Below are 21,133 nucleotides of genomic sequence, written 5' to 3' on the forward strand. Positions count from 1 at the left end.
CAGTCTATATCTGGTAAATTGAAATCTCCACCTAAGACTATAACATGCTGAGGAAATTTATGTGAAATGTATTCCAAATTTTCTCTCAGTTGTTCTGCCACTAACGCTGCTGAGTCGGGAGGTCGGTAAAAGGAGCCAATTATTAACCTAGCTCGGTTGTTGAGTGTAACCTCCACCCATAATAATTCACAGGAACTATCCACTTCTACTTCACTACAGGATAAACTACTACTAACAGCGACGAACACTCCACCACCGGTTGCATGCAATCTATCCTTCCTAAACACCGTCTGTACCTTTGTAAAAATTTCGGCAGAATTTATCTCTGGCTTAAGCCAGCTTTCTGTACCTATAACGATTTCAGCTTCGGTGCTTTCTATCAGCGCTTGAAGTTCCGGTACTTTACCAACGCAGCTTCGACAGTTGACAATTACAATACCGATTGCTGCTTGGTCCCCGCATGTCCTGACTTTGCCCCGCACCCGTTGAGGCTGTTGCCATTTCTGTACTTGCCCAAGGCCATCTAACCTAAAAAACCGCCCAGCCCACGCCACACAACCCCTGCTACCCGTGTAGCCGCTTGTTGCGTGTAGTGGACTCCTGACCTATCCAGCGGAACCCGAAACCCCACCACTCTATGGCGCAAGTCGAGGAATCTGCAGCCCACATGGTCGCAGAACCGTCTCAGCCTCTGATTCAGACCCTCCACTCGGCTCTGTACCAAAGGTCCGCAGTCAGTCCTGTCGACAGCTGGGCACACCTCCGTTGCGTGCCGCAAATGTTCGGTTAAGTAGTTATTCAGGACAAGCGATCCCTGTGTTAGGACAGTGCAGCCTTCTTGCAACATACAAGGGACAAAGAAACCTTGTGTCATTTTACGTCCTTCGTTCTTCTTCTGCAGTGAACTTGTTTGGTTTAGATTTCAGTTGTTTAACTTGTCTATAGTCAATCAGGTCCTATCAGTGAACCAGACTGTGCCTTCAGCCAGTGTTTCTCGTCTCTGTGAAGAATTTGCAGGCATTTTTGCACCGGGCCTTGATTGCGCTAAGAGCTATAAAGCACATTTGGAACTGAAAGTCAACGCGCAACCGAAATTTTTCAGAGCGCGCAATGTTCCCCACGCATTGCGCGATGAGGTCGCAAGAACATTACTCGATTTGGAATCACAAGGTGTAATTGAACGTGTGCAGGCTTCTCTCTGGGCATCACCCTTAGTAATTTTGCCAAAACCATCCGGAAAATTGAGACTTTGCGTGGACTTCAAGGCAACAGTGAATCCACAACTAGTGATTGCAACTTTTCCTTTACCCCGCCCGGAAGATCTTTTTGACAAACTGTGCCCGGGTAAATATTTTTCGAAGTTGGACCTAGCAGATGCGTACTTGCAAATACCGGTGGACGAAGAATCCCAGCGCGTTTTGGTGATTAACACGCATCTTGGTTTGTATCGATTCAAACGACTGCCATTCGGGTGTGCATCCACCCCTGCATTGTTTCAGCAATATCTGCAAACAGTTTGTGCGTCGGTCCCTACTGCAGCAAACTATCTGGACGATATTGTGATCTCCGGAATGACAGAAGAAGAACATTTAGCCAATCTCAGAACATTATTTCAGGTCTTGCGACAAAATGGTCTTCGCTTGCGGAAGGACAAATGTGTGTTTTTTGCTCGTGACTTACCATATCTGGGACATGTACTCAATGCCCAAGGCATACATCCCAGTACAGAGCACCTCCGTGCCATACAAGACTTGCCTTCGCCGCAGAATTTGAAGCAGCTACAGTGTGTGCTGGGAAAAATGAACTATTACCATAAATATGTGCGCCACGCCTCTTCCATTTCAGCTCCGCTTCATCGCTTACGCCGTAAAGGTGTACCGTTCGTCTGGACGACGGAATGCAAACGCGCCTTTCGCCAGTTGAAATCGGCGTTGCTTTCCAATACTTGCCTTACGCCATTTGATCCCCGGAAGCCCCTTTTGTTGATGGTGGATGCATCGGATTTCGGGATTGGTGCTGTGCTTGCGCACAAAGATGGATCACATGATCGCCCTATTGCCTTTGCGTCCAAATTGCTCTCGTCAGCGCAAAGAAATTATTCACAGATCGAGAAAGAAGCTTTGGCTCTCGTATTTGGTGTTACTAAGTTTCATGATTTCTTGTATGGTCGTCACTTTACCATCATCACAGACGACAAACCTCTGACATCGCTTTTTCATCCGACCAAGCCTGTACCTCCACGTACAGCGCAGAAATTCTTTCGCTGGTCTATTTTCCTCTCGCAGTACCGCTACGATATCTTGTATCGGTCCACTGTTAAGCACGGAAACGCCAATGAGTTGTCCCGTTTGCCTGTTGCTGAGGATAGAGCATTCGATTCCTCCGAACGTGCTTGCATGTTCATTGATTCGGTAACCGATGACGTGGTCGAATCGCTTCCGATTGATTTTCGTCATGTAGCTACAGCCACAGCTGCTGACCCTGTCCTTGCTACCGTTCTGCGTTTTGTTGCTACGCAATGGCCCTTGTCAAAGTCACGGATTGAGGATCCATTGGTTCGCCTATTTTTTTGCTCACAAGGACTTTTTGTACGACGTGGTGTTTTGCTGTTGCGTTCAGATAATGATCAGTCCAGGGTCGTGGTACCACGTTCGTTACAGTCCTCTGTCTTACGGCTTCTCCACCAAGGACATTGGGGTATAGTGAGAACGAAACAGCTTGCTCGTCAGCACTGTACTTGGTTCGGAATCGATGCTGCGATTACGAATATGTGCTCTTCTTGCATGGCGTGTGCCGAACAACAATCTGCACCACCGCGGAAATTCTTTGCATGGCCGAAAGCCACTACCCCTTGGCAACGCTTACACATCGATTTTGCTGGTCCATTCTGGAATGCTCGATGGTTGGTTGTGGTAGATTCATTCAGTAATTTTCCTTTTGTTGTCCGGATGTCTTCCACGACTTCATCTGCCACCATCCAAGCGTTATCAGCTATCTTTTGCATTGAAGGTCTTCCAGACTATTGTTTCCGACAATGGCCCACAATTCATGCCCGCAGAATTTCAGTCATTCTGCAAGGCCAATGGTATTCAACATCTGACGTCCGCGCCGTTTTCGCCGCAGTCAAACGGTGCCGCTGAACGTTTGGTCCGGACTTTCAAGTCACAGATGTTGAAGTTGAAAGAGTCTCATTCTCGGGAGGACGCGTTGTTGCTCTTTTTGTCCACGTATCGCTCTCAGCTCCGAGATGGTCGCTCGCCGGCTGCGTTGCTTCACGGTCGCCCTCATCGAACCTTGATGTCTTTGCTACATCCGCCGCATCGGGTTCCTGTGCAGCGGCAGACACCTGCTTTTGCCCCAGGCAACTATCGAGGTTCACGGCGTTGGCTCGCAGGGCGCACTCTTCGCTGCCTCGGCCGCGCTATGTATCTGGTTTTGGGGGCCTCTGGTGAGGTGCGTCGGCATCTCAATCAGCTGCGCCTCTGTCGTCGCACGGCTTCTGTCGCTCCCCGTCTGCTTTCAGCGACGGTGCCGTCCGGTCAGCGCCCTGGGGACCCATCTACTGGCTCGCCTCATTTCCAGGTGTTACCGACGCTGCCTTCCATTTTGCCCCATGGCGACGCGCCGCCGCCTGTTCTCCCGCCGGCGACGCCCGCAGTGGATGCGTCACTGCAACCGCCGGGCGCCTCCCTGGGTCACGCGCCGCCGATCGCTTCCCGTGACCCGTTGTCCTCCGCCATGGACTTCTTGCCCGTTCCGGACCATAGGACGTCTTCGCCCGTCGGGTGTCCCAACCCGATGGAGGTCGACCCTTCGGCTCCTCCTGTCTCTCCACGGGCGCATACACCGCATGTCGGCGTGCACCCTGGACTAGGTTTTCAGGCGTTTCCTAGCTCCCCTCGGACCGAATGGCAGGGTGCGGGTGGCACAGCCTCGCCTGTTGTTAGGCTCCCCACCTCGTCGCATACGTCAACATGGGGTCCTCCCCACGGCGGGGCCGGCCGCGGTGGTCTAGCGGTTCTGGCGCTGCAGTCCGGAACCGCGGGACTGCTACGGTCGCAGGTTCGAATCCTGCCTCGGGCATGGGTGTGTGTGATGTCCTTAGGTTAGTTAGGTTTAAGTAGTTCTAAGTTCTAGGGGACTTACAACCTAAGATGTTGAGTCCCATAGTGCTCAGAGCCATTTGAACCATTTGAACCCACGGCGGGCGGAAGCCTTATAACACAACCGTACGCCGATTTGCGGGGGAGGAATGTGGTGTCACCGCCAGACACCACACTTGCTAGGTGGTAGCCTTTAAATCGGCCGCGGTCCGTTAGTATACGTCGGACCCGCGTGTCGCCACTATCAGTGATTGCAGACCGAGCGCCGCCACACGGCAGGTCTAGAGAGACGTCCTAGCACTCGCCCCAGTTGTACAGCCGACTTTGCTAGCGATGGTTCACTGACAAATTACGCTCTCATTTGCCGAGACGATAGTTAGCATAGCCTTCAGCTACGTCATTTGCTACGACCTAGCAAGGCGCCATTATCATTTGCTATTTATCTTGTGATGCATGTACCGTCAGACTGATGTTCACCAATTATGGATTAAAGTTAAGTATTCCAGAAGCTATGTACTTTATTTGCTAGTCTCCATTACTTTAACTGTTCCAGACCTCACGCCAGCCTGTGTGAGCTTAAACGCGTGCCTTTCGGCTATCTCATAGTGGCTTGGCTGTCTTGCCAATGTCACAACAAATATAATAAATTTTGTTGAGACTGGGAAGCTTATGTCCACTAATCAGCATGGTTCTAGAAAGCATCGCTCGACCGAAACTCATCTTTTCCTTTTCTTGCATGATATACTGTGAACTGTGGATGAAGGGCAATAGGCATATTCCATATTTCCAGATTTCCGGAAAGCATTTGACAAGGTGTCCCACTGCAGGCTGTTAACGAAGCTACGAGCATATGGAATAAGTTCATAGATATGTGAGTGGCTGGAAGACTTCTTAAGTAATGGAACCCAGTATGTTGTCCTCGATGGCGAGTGTTCATCAGAGACAAGGGTATTGTTAGCAGTGCCCCAGGGAAGTGTGATAGGACCGCTGTTCTTGATATTCACAATTGATTTGGCGGACGGGGTGGGCAGCAATCTGAAGTTGTTTCCTGATGATGCTGTGTTGTACGGTAAGGTGTCCAAATTGAGTGGCTGTAGAAAAATACAAGATGACTCAAAGTTACTAATTGGTTTGATTAATGACAGCTACCACTAAATGTAAATTAATGAAGGTGAGTAGGAAAAACAAACCTGTAATGTTCAGATACAGCATTAGTAGTGCATTGCTTAACACAGTCACGTGGTTTAAATATCTGGGCGTAACGTTGCAAAGTGATATAAAATGGAACGAGCATGTTGATTGGGAGAATTTTAGGAAAGTGTGGTTCTTCTGCAAAGGAGACCGCATATATGACGCTGCTGCGACCTATTCTTGAACACTGCTCGAGCGTTTGGGATACGTACCAGACTGGATTGAAGGAAGACATCGAAGCTATTCAGAGACAGGCTGTTAGATTTGTTACCGGTAGGTTCGAACAACACATAAGTGTTACGGAGACGCTTCGGGAACACAAATGGGAATCCCTGGAGGGAAAGCGACGTTGTTTTCGAAGAAGGCTATTGAGAAAATTTAGAGAACCAACATCCGAAGCTGACTGCGGAAAGAGTCTACTGCCATCAACATACAATGCGCGTAAGGTCACGAAGATACGATTCCAGAAATTAGGGCTCATACGGAGGGATAAAGACAGTCGTTTTTCCCATCACTCTGTTTACAGTTGGAAAAAGGAAAGGAAATGACTCATAGTGGTACAGGGTACCCTCCGCCATGCACCGTACAGTGGCTTGCGGAGTATTCATGTAGATGTAGATGTAGATGTGGAACGGGTCCTCCTGGACGCCATGAAGAGCACAGACTGCAGCCAACTACAGGTCAGTACCAATGAAGTGTGTCACTTTGGATCAGGACAGATTCTGGTTTTTTTTTTTCCTTTATTGTATTTCAATTCCCCATCGGGGCGGGCTGGCAGCAGCATAGGCGCTGCTCTTCAGCCGAAAGACATAGAACAAAACAATAGAAGACATTTAAAAACAGCAAAGGAGAGAATAAGGTGAACATAGATATAAAAAAGGGGAACATCATGGAAGACAATAGACAAAAAACGGGGTGACTGTAAAATGGAGATAAAAAAAACTGTTTAAAAGTAGCACACACAAAAAGCCACACACTGCGACGGTTAAAAGAACACAAGGCACAGTATGACTGGAGCATAAAGGTAGCGACGGATGGCATAGCACATAACACTGACGGCGAACCTCAAGGCAGGACACAATTAAAAGCACACCTCTTGATGCACACGAGAAACACCACTAAACAACACTGATGTGGCACACTGATGAAGAGCAATACAGAGGATCTGCCAGGCGCTAGGAGAGGAAGGAGACCTGAAGAAGGGAGGGAGGGGAAGAGATGGGGGAGTTGAGCGGGGGGTGCGCGGAAGAGGGCCAGGTAGGGAGGGATGTGGGAAGGAGAGAGGCAAGTATGGGGTGCAGGGTGTCAGGGGAGGGGGGGACGGAGGAAAATCCGCTCTGGGAGAAGGAGGAAAAAGGGGGCCCTGGGGAGAGGGGGGGGGGTGATTCTGGTTTCGAGCGGCTAACAGAAGTGGTAAAGGCTGCCAGTCTTGCTTGCGAGATGAAAGCACAGCTCACCATTTGTAACATAGGAGGCAGGACCGATTGTGGACGTCTTGTACAGGGCAGAGTGGAGGGTGTGAATCAGAGGTCAGACTAGGGATGGGCTACGATCGCTCTCGAGAAACGCGCGACGCGAAGGCAATTTCTCGAGAATGTCTCGGGTACGCTCGAGAAGTTGACAGTGTTGTGCTCTCTGAGAAATTGCGCAAACCTTCAGTACACGAAGCACTGGGCCGCAGCGGTCGTACTCGACGTACGTACGTGCATGGAAAACATTGAAATTCTATTATTGATATCAACTGTACTACCGTTATTAATGTGTACTGAGGTATTAGTATATGTCTCATAAGACAAAAGTCATAGAATTGTTGTTTACAACAAAGCACAGAATTCGCATGAAACAGAAGCTTTATTCTTAGAAAATAAATTACCTTGTACATTCTGCATGTATGCATGCATGCTTAAACGTAAAAGAGAAGTGCTATAGCCTTTTATGTACAGAAACTACGTACATGCGTTTACCTACTGAAGACAGAAAGGAAACAAAAGTTGTTCAGCAGAAGGCATTTTTACATCCCATTGCTGCACTGCCGTCGATTTTTGTTTAGAAATATTATTTTATTAACCAATTTGAGCCAGATCGCTGGTCGATCACCAGCGATCGGCTTGTTATCTTTGGCGCGTCCCCGGGCACGAGCATCTTTGCGTTTTCGGCTGGGGCGCGCGGGACGGCGAGAGGCAGTCTGTTTGGGGCAGCCGGTGAGACTGGCGGAGGTGTGGCTCGGGCGTAAGCACATGCGTGATGTCTGTTACGCTGGGGCTGTTCGCTAATCGTGAAACTCCTGCGGCGGTTACTGGTTGCCTGCAAGGCATTTCATATAAACTGTGCCAAGCCACGCAGTGAGAGGGCAGTCCGGAGTTGGTGTTGGCCGAGATGTGTGTACAAACTGAGGTGCCTGTGTGAGAAGCACGGCGTGGGCCTGTAGGTTGCTTCGTCCTTCTGGCAGCCACCGCAAGCGGATGTTCGGCCAGTATTTCTACAGTGTGTGGTGAGCATAGTGTGAACAAGTTCTCGTAGGATGTGCTCCCAGCCTGACTCTTAGCCTGTGTTATTTGTGGGTGCCGACCCCTTGTCTGTTACTGCTTCCGGGTCTCCTGTAAGATTTCACAGCAAAACTGTGTTTTAGTGGCATTCTGTGTTTCTGGCTCAGCCTCCGCCTAGAAGGGGGAATTCCTTAATGTTGTAATTTAAATATATAAGAAAAAATTCTTCTTTCAGAATAAGCACCTGTTTCTTAGGGACACTGCAGTTCAAACAGGAGTGGCGTAATGTTAATGAGTATTGGTTATTGGTCAAGTGAAGTGTTTTTAATGTCTTGCATTTTTATGGGGCACGCAGCTGTGTTATTGAACTCATTTTGAAGTGTTCTGTCGGGTGAATGACTGCTCCCCACTTCAGTGTATTCTTTTCAGTAGTATTGTAAGGTTTTTTGGATATTTGTCAGTGGGGTGTATTGGTTCAATTTGGTTTTCCTCTTTCTTTTGAATTACGGAGAATTGTTTAGTTTATCTGGTTATTGGCTTAACTCGCGCTTCACGCACTAAATCAGCTCATACTGAAATTGTTTTTTTTATTCCTGTTTAATGTCAGACAGATTCAAATGTAACTTCATTTATGTTATTTGAAATAAATGTGTTGGATTGACGTTAATGAATTATGTGCAATCGAGGTAAGGGACCCAGTCCTTCATTAGTGCTTAACAGTGGCGTGTGGTTCGGGTTGTGAGCCCCGTGCTCGGACCACAATTGGCCTTTTAGTCTGCTTCTTTGTTTGTTTATAAGTAGTCCTGTTTTCGAAAATATTCTTTCACTGGGAACAGAAGTTACAGGTATTGCAAGCTATTTTTTTGGCACGAGAGCTAGACCTGGTTAACTGTTTTCATTTTTTTTCCAGTAGTGTAAAGGATTATCCGTGTGTTGTAGGTACGGTTCTTCCAAATATCGTTGTACCTCCAGGTCTATGCTATCACTACCGCTTTTCATTAGATTTTTATTGGAAACCTCTTCATCGAAAGAAGCCCATAAGGAACTACTGGCGTTTTGTACGAAATGGTACTCGTGGCTAGCGTCGTTAGTAGCCGAATGAGTAGATCGTACGGTCTCTACCACGTTTGTGCACTCTGCAATTAGGCTTGCAACGGCATGTTTTGAATGAATGGGATTCGTAAATAGTAACGTTTTCAATCTTGGCTCGAGAACTGTGGCAACGGCATGTACTTTGTTTGTTTCTATTAATCCTAGCCGGGCTATTAGTTAGTTCTTCAGATGCTGCTGTAGCTCTTGCGCTGTCGTGGTAGCCCACTTCCCATTGCATACGGTTTAGCTGTCTGATTATTGGAATAGCTTTCGAAAGAGAGGTATAGTTTCCAGTTGAGATTTTACTTGTTACCACTTCAAATGACTCCAGTACACATAAACATTCGCTCAAAATTCGCCACTCATCAGCTGTGAGGTTCTCTACACCTGGATACAAAAACGATAAACAGGCTGCAATGCATTCCTTTTGCACCACTAGACGTTGTAGCATATAAAACGTACTGTTACATCAGGTTTCGGTTTCCTGAATGAATTTATGAACAGGTTTTTTTCATTAGATCCTGGATCTCGTGGAGTTTTTCATTAGCATTGCAACTTGTTTCAAAATAGCTAACAATTTTTCTGGCCTTTTCCCGCGTTATGCAGAGCTCACTGTTGCTGTTCAAAGAACTTTTCACAACTAAATTGATGGTGTGTGCTAAACAAGGCACATGTTGCATATCTATGTTGCCACTGTGAATAAGTTGTACGGCTGCCGTCATGTTACTGGCGTTGTCAGTTGTGATGCGGACAACTTTGTTTTCAATTTTCCATTTTGAAATCACGTTATCTAACGCCTCACTAATATTTAGCGCTGTATGCTTTGCCGGGAAACGGAATGTCTCGAGAGCTAAAGCTTTCAGGCACCAATCAGTGTTAATGAAATGACCAGTTACAGCAATATATGCCTCACTATTTAGTGAAGTCCAAATATCGGTCGTTAAAGAAACACAAGTAGAGTCTTCCTCGGCCAAGTTTACAGCCTCTTTCTGTTTATGGTAATCGTCCTCAATCATGAGGCGCAACTTTTTTCGATTTGGTATCGAGTATTGTGGATCCAACAGTGAAACAAAACGTCGAAAACCAGTGTCCTCGACGATTGAAAGCGGTTGAAAATTGTCTGTTATCATGGCCACTAGTGCTTCATCTAGCTGTTGCTGCCGTTTACTTCCCTCTATGAAGAGAAACGTAGGATTTAGATCAGAGCTCCTGCGAGGGGATACGTTATGCTCGATCACTAGTCCAATAAAATTACATATCTTATCGTGCAAAAGCTAGGACAGTATAGGTTTGATTTTGGGGTATGTTGCATGTTATCAGACTACGATTAAAAAATCAATGTTTTTTAAACGTGGCGGACCGCTTCGGACACTATCCGAACTTTTGCACGGAATTCACCTTTTGTACCATACTTACATGGACATTTTGTCTGCCTCGCACTATTGGAAGAATGAGCCTCTGTATCCACGGACGTCGCTGTTTTATTGCTCGATAAATTGCGCAGTTATGATGTCTAATTATGCCCATTGTATTTTTTTATACAATGAAACGTCCCTTTTGAACAACTATACAAGACTGTGCTTAAACTGACACACAATGTTTTTAGCGCAACGCAATCTGACTTTCAAACATCCCTACAAAAGAATGGCCCTGACTAACGTTAACCTATACGTTCCACAAATCACTTACCTCACAAAAATCTTCGTTACTCGAACTACTGCAATACACCGAGCGCCACTACTGCTAGCTAAATAAAAGATTCAAACTACTGAAGGCACTTACTACTGATAGGCACAGTTAGCAAAAAAAAGATTTTGATATGGAACAAACAATGTATTTACCTTAATATTGTTCAAAAGTCATATTATATATATATCAGTTCATGACATCCAGTCTTACAAATTTATTCTTTCTTAATGAGACACGCCCAGATCGTCCACTCTCAAAATTCCGCCATCTCTCTCCCCACATCCACCACTGTTGGCGGCTCACCTCCAACTGCGCAACGCTACGCGCTGTTAACATCCAGCTGCCCAACACTACAATGGCCAACAACAATGCAAATCAGCCACAGACTGTACACAGCACAGCCAGTGATTTTCATACAGAGCGCTACGTGGCGTTACCAATAAGAAAACCTAAACAGCCTACTTACAACATTACGGAGATTTTTACGACAAATGTTGCAGGTAACGTTATCTCCATCTTCCGTAAAGTATTGCCAGCACCATGTTGTTCGTTTCCGTGTGTCCATATTGATTTGAATAACAACTTTACTCGAATGAAACCTGAGACATACTAGTAACGAGCACAGCGAGCAGCGAGCGTATTTGTCTAGCGGCGGCATTCAATTCATAAACAACAGTGGCGCGGCGTATGTTGTCGCAGCCAACTGGCGCTCAGTGGCACACGCCGCCGAGTCGTTTCTCGCGAGCTTCTCGAGAATTGCTTGAGAACTAGAGGCTCGAGGAATTCTCGGTACGCTCGAGTCGCCGCGCCACGCCATCCCATCACTGGGTCAGACGGTTCTGCGACCGTGTAGTGTACAGATTCCTCTACTTATGGGTGGTTGGGTTTCGGGATCCGCTAAATAGGTCAGGAGACAACTACACGCAGGAGGCGGCTACACGGGTAGCAGGGGATGTGTGGCGTGGCCTGGGCGGTTTTTTGAGGTTAAAGGGACACGACAAAACATAGACAGGGCTACAGTCTAAAAGGATGCAGGCCGAACACAGGATGAACTAGATGCAGGAATCATCGGTATAGCAGATGTAAACTGTCGTAACTGTTTTGGGAAGGTACCAGAGCTCCAGGCGCTAATAGAAAGCACTGATGCTCAAATCGTTATAGGCATTGAAAGCTAGATAATACCGAAATTTTTCAGAAGGACCTTACAATGTTCCGAGACGCAAGGCTAAACACAATTTGCGGTGGCGTGTTTCTTGTTGTTACATGTAGTTTCCACGCCACGAAATTGGAATAGGAGTTCCTGTGAGTTAGTATGGGCAGGGTTAATTCTTGACAACCGGAATACGATAATAAATAGATCGTTTTACCGACCTCCCAATTCAGATGATACAATTCCTGAAAAGCTGAAAGAAAACTTGAGTTTTATTTCAATCATGTACCCGACTCATACAATTATAGTTGGTGGTAACTTTAATGTACCCTCAATATGTTGGCGAAAATACATGTTAAAATCCGGAGGTACGCATAAAACGTCATCCGGAATTGTGCTAAACGCATTCTCTGAAAATTAATTCGGGCAGTTAGTTCACAAGACCAAGCGAATAGCAAACGCTTGTGAAAACACACTCGACCTCCTAGGAACAAGAAATCCCGAGATAATAACGAGAATCAAAACGGATACAGGGATTAGTGAACACAGGGTTTTCGTAGCGAGATTCAATATTCTAAGCCCCATATCGTCCAAAAGCAAACGAAAAATATATCTATTAAAAAAATCAGATAAAAATTCACTTGACGCCTTCTTGAGAGACAATTTCCACTCCTTCCAAATTAACAATGTAAGTGTAGACGAGATGTGACTTGAATTCAAAGAAATAGCATCGACAGCAATTCAGAGATTTACACCAAATTAATTAACAAACCACGGAGCTGTCCTCCTTGGTACACAAAATGGGTCAGAACGCTGTTTCAGAAACAACGAAAGAAGGATATCAAATTCAAACCGACCCAAAATCAACAAGATTTCGAAGCTCGAAATTCCACGCAGACTTTAATGCGGGATGCTTATAATAGTTTCCACAACGAAACTTTGTCTCGAAACATGGCAGAGAATCCAAAGAGATTCTGGTGGTATGTGAAGTATGCTAGCGGCAAGACACAATCAATGCCTTCTCTGCGCGATAACAATGGACATACTATCGAAGACAGTGCTGCCAAAGCAGAGTTCCTAAACACAGCCTTCCGAAACGCCTTCGCAAAAGAAGACGAAGTAAATATTCCAGAATTCGAGTCATGAACAGCTGCAAAGCTGAGTAACGTAGAAACAAATATCCTCGTAATAGTGAAGCAACTTAAAAATCACTTAAGAAAAGCAAGTCTTCCTGTCCAGACTGTATAACAATTAGGTTCCTTTCCGAGTATGCTTGTACGACAGCTCCATACTTAACAATCATAGACATCGTTCGCGAGAAGAAAAATCCGTACACAAAGCCTGGAAAGCTGCACAGGTCACACCAATATTCAAGAAAGGTAGTAGGAGTAATCCACTTAATTACAGGCCCATATCGTTAGTGTCGATATGCAGCAGGATTTTGAAACGTATTTTGAATTCGAACGTTATGCATTACCTCGAAGAGAACGTCTATTGACACACAGTCAACTTGGATTTAGAAAACATTGTTCCTGTGAAACACAACTAGCTATTTATTCGCATCAAGTGTTGAGTTCTGTTGACAAGGGATTTCAGATTGATTCCGTATTTCTGGATTTCCGGAAGGCTTTTGACACTGTACCACACAAGCGGCTTGTAGTGAAATTGCGTGCTTATGGAATATCGTCTCAGTTATGTGACTGGATTCGTGATTTCCTGTCAGAGAACTCACAGTTCGTAGTAACTGAAAGTCATCGAGTAAAACGGGAGTGATTTCTGGCGTTCCCCAAGGTAGTGTTATAGGCCCTTTGCTGTTTCTTGTCTATATTAACTATTTGGGAGAGAATCTGAGCAGGTGTTTTAGGATGTTTGGACATGACGCTGTCGTTTATCGAGTAATAAAGTCATCAGAAGACCAAAACAAATTGCAAAACAGATTTAGAAAAGATATCTGTATGGTGCAAAAATTTGCATTTGACCCTAAATAACGAAAAGTGTGAGCTCATACACTTGAGTGCTAAAAGGAATCTGTTAAACGTCGATTACACGATAAACCAGTCTCATCTGAAGACCGTAAATTCAACTAAATACCTAGGAATTAGGAAGACCGAGAGACAGGTGGCTGAAAGGAGTGGATGAGTGCGTCCAGAAGAAAGGAGAAGACTGGACCAAGGTGAAGACGGAGTGATGGTGGCAAGACAGAAGACGATGGAGAGGCTTATGTTCCAAACTGACCCGGCCAGAGGCTGGAAACTGTCCATGTTGACGATGATGATGATGATGACATTGGAATTATAATTATGAACAATTTAAATTGGAAGGAACACAGAAAATGTTGGGGAAGGCTAAAAAAAGACTGCGTTTTATTGGCAGGATTGTTAGGAAATGTAACATATCTACTAAAGAGACTGGCTACAAATGGTTCAAATGGCTCTGAGCTCTATGGGACTTAACATCTATGGTCATCAGTCCCCTAGAACTTAGAACTAATTAAACCTAACTAACCTAAGGACAGCACACAACACCCAGCCATCACGAGGCAGAGAAAATCCCTGACTCCGCCGGGAATCGAATCCGGGAACACGGGCGTTGGAAGCGAGAACGCTACCGCACGACCACGAGATGCGGGCGACTGGCTACACTACGCTTGTCCGGCCTCTTTTAGAATAGTGCTGCGTGCTGTGGGGGATCCTTACCGGACAAGACTGACGGAGTACATCGAGGAAGTTCAAAGAAGGGCAGCACGTTTTGTGTTATCGCGAAACAGGGGCGGGTGACGTAGGATTCGGAGTCGATATAATTAAAACAAAGGCGTTTTCCGTTGTGGCGGGATTTTCTCTCGAAACTTCAATGACCAACTTTCTCCTCCGAATGCGAAAACGTTTTGTTGACGTCGACCTACGTAGGGAGAAACGATCACCACGGTAAAATAAGGGAAATAAGAGCTCGCACGGAAAGATATAGGTGTTCATTCTTTCCGCGCGCTGTACAGGATTGGAATAACAGGGAATCAGGCACTTAAACGTGATTTGCAGAGTGTCGATGTACATGTAGCTGCTGTGACTGTTACAAACGATTCCATTTGAAAACAACTCGTAGATATTCGCTGTCTTTGTTTTTGCTGGTAGGAGTTAACGGTTTATGGTCTTAATCTTTGGTCCGCCTGTTACCTGAGGTATATTTATCGCAGCTCTACACTATGTGCTTGGCCCTGAACTACTGGAAAAAGTAACACTATGTGGATGACGTGTTAATTATCACTGCCACCTGGACGGTGGATGTTACGCTTATTCAAAAAGCAAGCCTTTAGGCAAGCAGGAACTATAGCTGACTTGGAGAAATATAACTATGGGCAATCCAAACATAAATTTCTTGCACATAGAAATCAGCAAGGCAACATCCCTGATAAGGTGAAAATGAAAACTATCATCAGTTCCTCAGAGGAGGTGAAAACTGACGTCATTTTTAGGCCTTTTTTTATAGATGTTTTGTCGACGAGCATGGTCTAAATAGTACCGTGTTGACCAGTCTGTTAAAGAAAAATGTGCATATCTGGCTTTTGAGAAGTTCGAGGAAAGCTTGTCTGAAGGAGGGATGTCAGTTTATCCTTGCTCGAGTCTAGACTTTTGTCTAGCAGTTAATGCTTCAAAAATAGGAATAGGATGGTGCCTATTTCAGACTAAACAAGAGGACAGACAAACCACGATACGAACAATCAGTTTTGTTAACAGCATCTTCGATACTTGTTAACAGGCTTGTTCGACAATCAAACTAGAAGCATTGGCAGTGGTGTTCGCGTTTAAGCGCTTCCACTAATATTTAGAGGGACAACGCTTGGATGTTTGAGGTGATCACAATGCCTTAAGCTCTCTGTTTACCTGCAGACTGCTATTCTCGCCCTTAGAGCGTCGCCACATGACTTAGTTGTCTACTTGGATAGAACATACAATTCTGTCATTAACACATTGACGAGCCTATTACAAGAATTATTGTTAGAGGTACTTCAATAATTTTATTTTTATTATTTTTGATGTCCTATGTAAAGCCTTTCTGTTCCATTTGTAATTGCTTTTTTTTACTACATTACCTTTGAATAATACTGAATTTACTACAGTTTTGATGCCCAGCATTGGGCCATTCAATTTCATTTGCACGCTCCTTATTTGCTACAGCACATATTTTTGAGGGACAGTCCTGAATTGTTTGACGTGGAAAATACCAAACTCTTGCCACAGCTGTCGACAATATCTGAGGTTCACAACGATAAAGGCAGAAGCTGCTCTTTCACCAGTTCGATTGCCGAGTGGAAAATGGGCATTTAGAGAACGAAAGGCAACAAGCTGTTATGTTTCAGTTACAGACACCTTCCGCATTCGTACACTGCCATAAAGAAAGAAGAAGAGTATTTTAAGACAAAGCCCACTGCCGTACTAACGCCGAAGTCTCTTTCCTGTGCACCTTTGTACTCACTCACCTGGCCACTGAAACCAGGAGAACAAGACGCGTTGACGATTCGCGGAGGTGAGGCCACATCAGATGGAAATACTCCACGGATTACAGTTACCGAGATATAACCATCGAGACCAGCGTGCTAGGACACCTGTAGTTCTGTTCGTTATTTTCTGTGCCATCTGATGCTTATTGTTGCCACCTGCAGAACATTGTTCCGAACCTATGGGCATTGTGCTGAATTATTCTAAAGGAAAACACATCTGGCCAACAGCAACCTGTGTTGCTAGAATAATTATTGATGACACAACAAAAACTTTTGAATTTCTCGTTTTACGCAAAAGTAGCTGTAATGTTTTCCTTGGTGTAATGTAATAGAGTCAATAACACAACAAGCAACATACGATGCCAGAGAGTATCGATCTCTCCATTTGGATATAAATAACTTCGGATAAACATGTACTGACAAAAATGGCTGTTTCATTTTTAAATATTCATATTACACATATTTTACCAATGTTGAAGCAATTTATTTAAATTTTTAAAAATTTATTATTTCGTTTCCAAGATGTACCAGCGATTATTGATGACACAGTTTCAACTCTTTGATTTTATACTATGTCTCTGCCCTTCCATGGTAACAGTCTTCGCAGGAATGTAATGTGAAAGGACTGCCTTGGAAGAAGAACTATTGTAAACGCCGCTAATGGCTTTTGTAATACTCCTGAAGCCAGAAGTATCTTTTAGTAATAGTTCATTGTGCACAAATATTAGTTAAAGTAGTTGTGTACACAGTGGCAGCCACTCAAGGAATATATAAGGGAACTGATTTAAAAATATATTTCAACGGCCCAGCCGAGTCTTTACAAGTTTTCTCTTTGAGCAACCTTGGCTGTGCCTACATGACACAAGTTCCTTCCCTTTCACAACCGAGGCAGTTCTGTCCAGTTAAAGCTACTGACGAGATATGCCCTCAGCCCTCTGCTCAAGTATGCTTGCCAGTTAAAGCCATCGGTTTAGCCAAGAGCCGGAACGGAGGGGCAAGTCGCGTGTGTGGGCGTTGGAGAGTTCTGCAGGGCAGTGCACACAAGCTTCTTTCTCTTGCGATCCAGACCTCGTCTAGGGAGACAGATCCTCTGGCTCAGCACCGCCTGGCTGCCAGCAGAACTTGACATGAACTGCCGCCCCTTCCATCGCCACCTCCTAGACTGGCTTACACCTGGTAATTTCCTATTCTAGCCGTGCACTGTGAATTTCACACACTGCAATATACAGGATCTATCAAAAAAAATGGTTCAAATGGCTCTGAGCACTATGGGACTCAACTGCTGTGGTCATCAGTCCCCAAGAACTTAGAACTACTTAAACCTAAGGACATCACACACATCCATGCCCGAGGCAGGATTCGAACCTGCGACCGTAGCAATCGCACGGTTCCGGACTGCGCGCCTAGAACCGCGAGACCACCGCGGCCGGCGATCTATCAAAAATAATCATCCAATTCGGCACGTCTATATTTCTGAAACTAACATATACAATGAATTTTGTTTTTTGATGAATGGGAAACTCAAATAGTTCTTTTTCATTCCTTTTCAAGGGTGTTCAATACGGCCCCCTTGAGATGCATAGGATATGTCAATCCGGTATTCAAACTGCTCCCACACTGCAGCGAGCATGTCTTGAGTTACAGCCCCCATAGATGCTGTTATCCGATATCTAATTTCATTCATTGTTGTTGGTAACGGCGGCACATAAACGGAGTCTTTTATAAGCCCACACAAGAAATAATCACATACAGTCAGGTCCGGCGACATTGGAGGCCAGTAATGAAAGAGCGAATCATTTGGTCCAGTGCGACCGATCCATCGTTCAGTAACCCTTTACTTAAAAATTCCCACACTGCCAGATTCCACTGTGACGATGCCCATCTTGTTGGTAAATGAAGTCATTCGAATCAGCCTCCAACTGTGGAAAAAGAAATTTCTGACGCATATCGTGATATATGAAAGGACTGTATCAGTGTTATCAGCAAAGAAAAATGGACCATACATCTTTTCCCGTGAAACTGCACAAAACACATTAAATTCTGGAGAATCCCTCGTATGTTGTACAACTTCATGTGGTTCTCCCGTACCCCACACTCTCGCATTATGACGGTTTTCTTTTCCATTTAAATGGAATGTTGCCTCGACACCTAAAGACTAAGAGCTGAAGAAAACTGTCATGCTCCATCTTGCCATGAACGAAATTACAAAACTCTACACGTTGTTGTTTGTCACCTTCACGAAGAGCTTGCAGTAGCTAAATTTTGTACGGTTTCATGTGTATACATCAACACAATAGACGTCAGACGGACATCAGGGGTATGCTGAGCTGTCGAGCTGCACGGTGAACGAATTTGTGCGGATGTGTTCGACGTCTGTGTCAGACACTCTGGGACGGCCCAGCGATTTGCCTTTACACAAACAGCCTGTTTCTTGGAATTCTTCATGCCATCGTCTAATGCTCTGTGCTGTACGAGGATCCACACCATGCCTAGTACGAAAGCCACGATGATCAGTTATTACTGACCTGCACTGCGTAAAGCGTAGAACACAAAACGCTTTCTGTTGTCCCGACACCATTTTTTGGTAGACGTGAAGTTGTCGTACACTGCTGCTACCTAGCGGGAACCATGTAAAACTCGAGTGTTTGCTCTTTCGAGCAGTATTTTGTTCACGCACGTATCTCAGATAAATTAATAGTTACGATTTTTTTTAAATCGGTTGCTTCTTTTTGATACACCCCGTATTTTCTTTGTTTGACCAAATTACCTGTTCTGTCGCTTAAGGTCAGTCCTGGGCACCCACCCGTCAAGCCCTGACTGCTTGAGCTGGATACAATGCCGCCATAAGCGGGATGCAACAATGTCCCTCTCCCCACTCCTGTACAGCCGATTTAAAGTTCAGAAACACTACTTCATTGAATAATCATTGTAAGCAAGCTGAATAATACAATCATTTCACCAGTTAATTTTTCTTCTTATCAGAAATAGCGTCCGAGACCAGCATGCTATCCCACAGAAGCCAACGAGACCACCAACAAAATGATAGGATAAGTAATTATGTGGCTGAGGGATTCGATGGAACTTATTTAAAACAAATCTTCAACTCCTTGTTAGAAGGAAGATCACTGAACATTAAGCACTTACTACGTTTCTTTCATGGCCATCTTCCACATTAGCTGCTGAAATCAGTTATTATTGGTTTTCTCTCTTGAGCTTATTGCAATTTAATTTAAAGAGAATTTTACACTAAACGTGGTTATAATTATTTGCAGAATAACCGTGGAAGATGCTACACAAATAAAAGCGGAATGCGTCTGCCGTAAAGATCTCTTTACTTAAATTGCAGTGAGTTCAAGACAGAAAACCAATACTAACTAAGAAGGCACTTAAGATGCCATTACCTTCGACGGCTGTTCCATGACACGTCACAAGCATTCATAACCTGTGGTAGATTGGAGCTCCAGATTCTGAAGCTACTGAAAAAAGGACAGGTAACAACTACTGTTGTGTCTACAACAGCAGACACACCTATCCGGTCATCATGAACGAGAAGAGTTCTACCCACACTCGCATTTTCGCCACAGCCTTGTTTATTTGTCCTCAGCAATAAATTCAAGCTTTGGGTGTTCCTTCCTAGCATTACTTATCCTTAGAGAAGAACGGAAACTGGAGATAAGATCTGCACATAAAAACATATCAATTTTTGTACATTACAGAAAATATTGAGCGGCTGATTGCTTTCAATTTTACCTGTTGCACATCACTGGTGACAAATACACCACATTCTTTGACTGAAACGCAAAAGAGTTACGGTGCTCTGTCCCGTCATTTTTTGCAGGAATAGTATTTGTTAACAATAGTGCTAGTAACAGAACGTATGATTTACCCTTGTATCAGGTGTCTAATGTCACAGTACTAGTACAGGCTGTACATGTGCCACTCTGAAATCACATTCTGTAATGAAATGAGAAATATACATCGGAAGCCGCGCGAAGCGGCCGCGAGGTTTGAGACGCCATGGCATGTGACGGACTGCACAGCCCCTCCGGCCGGAGGTTCGAGTCCTCCTTCGGGCATGGGTGTGTGTGTTGTTCTTAGCATAAGTTAGTTTAAGTAGTCTGTAAGTCTAGGAACCGATGACTTCGCCAGTTTGGTCCCTTAGGATTTCATACACATTTGAATATTTTTTACACATTGGAAAATGAAATAATTTGTTTTTCACAAAGATCTACTCAGTTACATAAGTTTCACATAATCTTCTGGTAGAAAGTAGTTCATTCTAATTGTTGTTGTTGTGGTCCTCAGTCCAGAGACTGGTTTGATGCAGCTCTCCATCCTACTCTATCCTGTGCAAGCTTCTTCATCTTCCAGTACCTACTGCAACCTACATCCTTCTGAATCTGTTTAGTGTATTCATCTCTTGCTCTGTCTCTATGATTTTTACCCTATACGCTGCTCTACAATACTAAGTTGGTGATCCCTTGATGCCTCATAATATGTGCTACCAAGCAATCCCTTCTTCTAGTCAAGTTGTGCCACAAATTTCTCTTCTCCCCAATCCTATTTAATACCTCCTCACTACTTATATGATCTACCCACCTAATCTTCAGCATTCTTCTGTAGCACCACATTTTGAAAGCTTCTATTCTCTTCTTGTCTAAACTACTTATCGTCCACGTTTCACTTCCATACATGGCTACACTCCATACAAATACTTTCAGAAACGACTTCCTGACACTTAAATCTATACTCGATGTTAACAAATTTCTCTTCTTCAGAAACACTTCCTTGCCATTGCCAGTCTACATTTTATATCCTCTCTACTTCGACCATCATCAGTTATTTTGTTCCTCAAATAGCAAAACTCATTTACTACTTTATGCGTCTCATTTCCTAATCTAATTCCCTCGGCATCACCCGATTTAAT

General features: G+C 44.6%; 1 protein-coding gene across 1 annotated transcript in view; it reads right to left on the bottom strand.

Moving 5' to 3' along the window:
* Nucleotides 1–21,133, bottom strand: part of LOC126210392 (ankyrin-2-like) — a 206,142-nt gene that overhangs the window by 73,415 nt on the left and 111,594 nt on the right. The window lies entirely within an intron of this gene.

The sequence above is a fragment of the Schistocerca nitens genome, chromosome 10 (assembly GCF_023898315.1).
Source record: "Schistocerca nitens isolate TAMUIC-IGC-003100 chromosome 10, iqSchNite1.1, whole genome shotgun sequence".
Taxonomy (NCBI): domain Eukaryota; kingdom Metazoa; phylum Arthropoda; class Insecta; order Orthoptera; family Acrididae; genus Schistocerca; species Schistocerca nitens.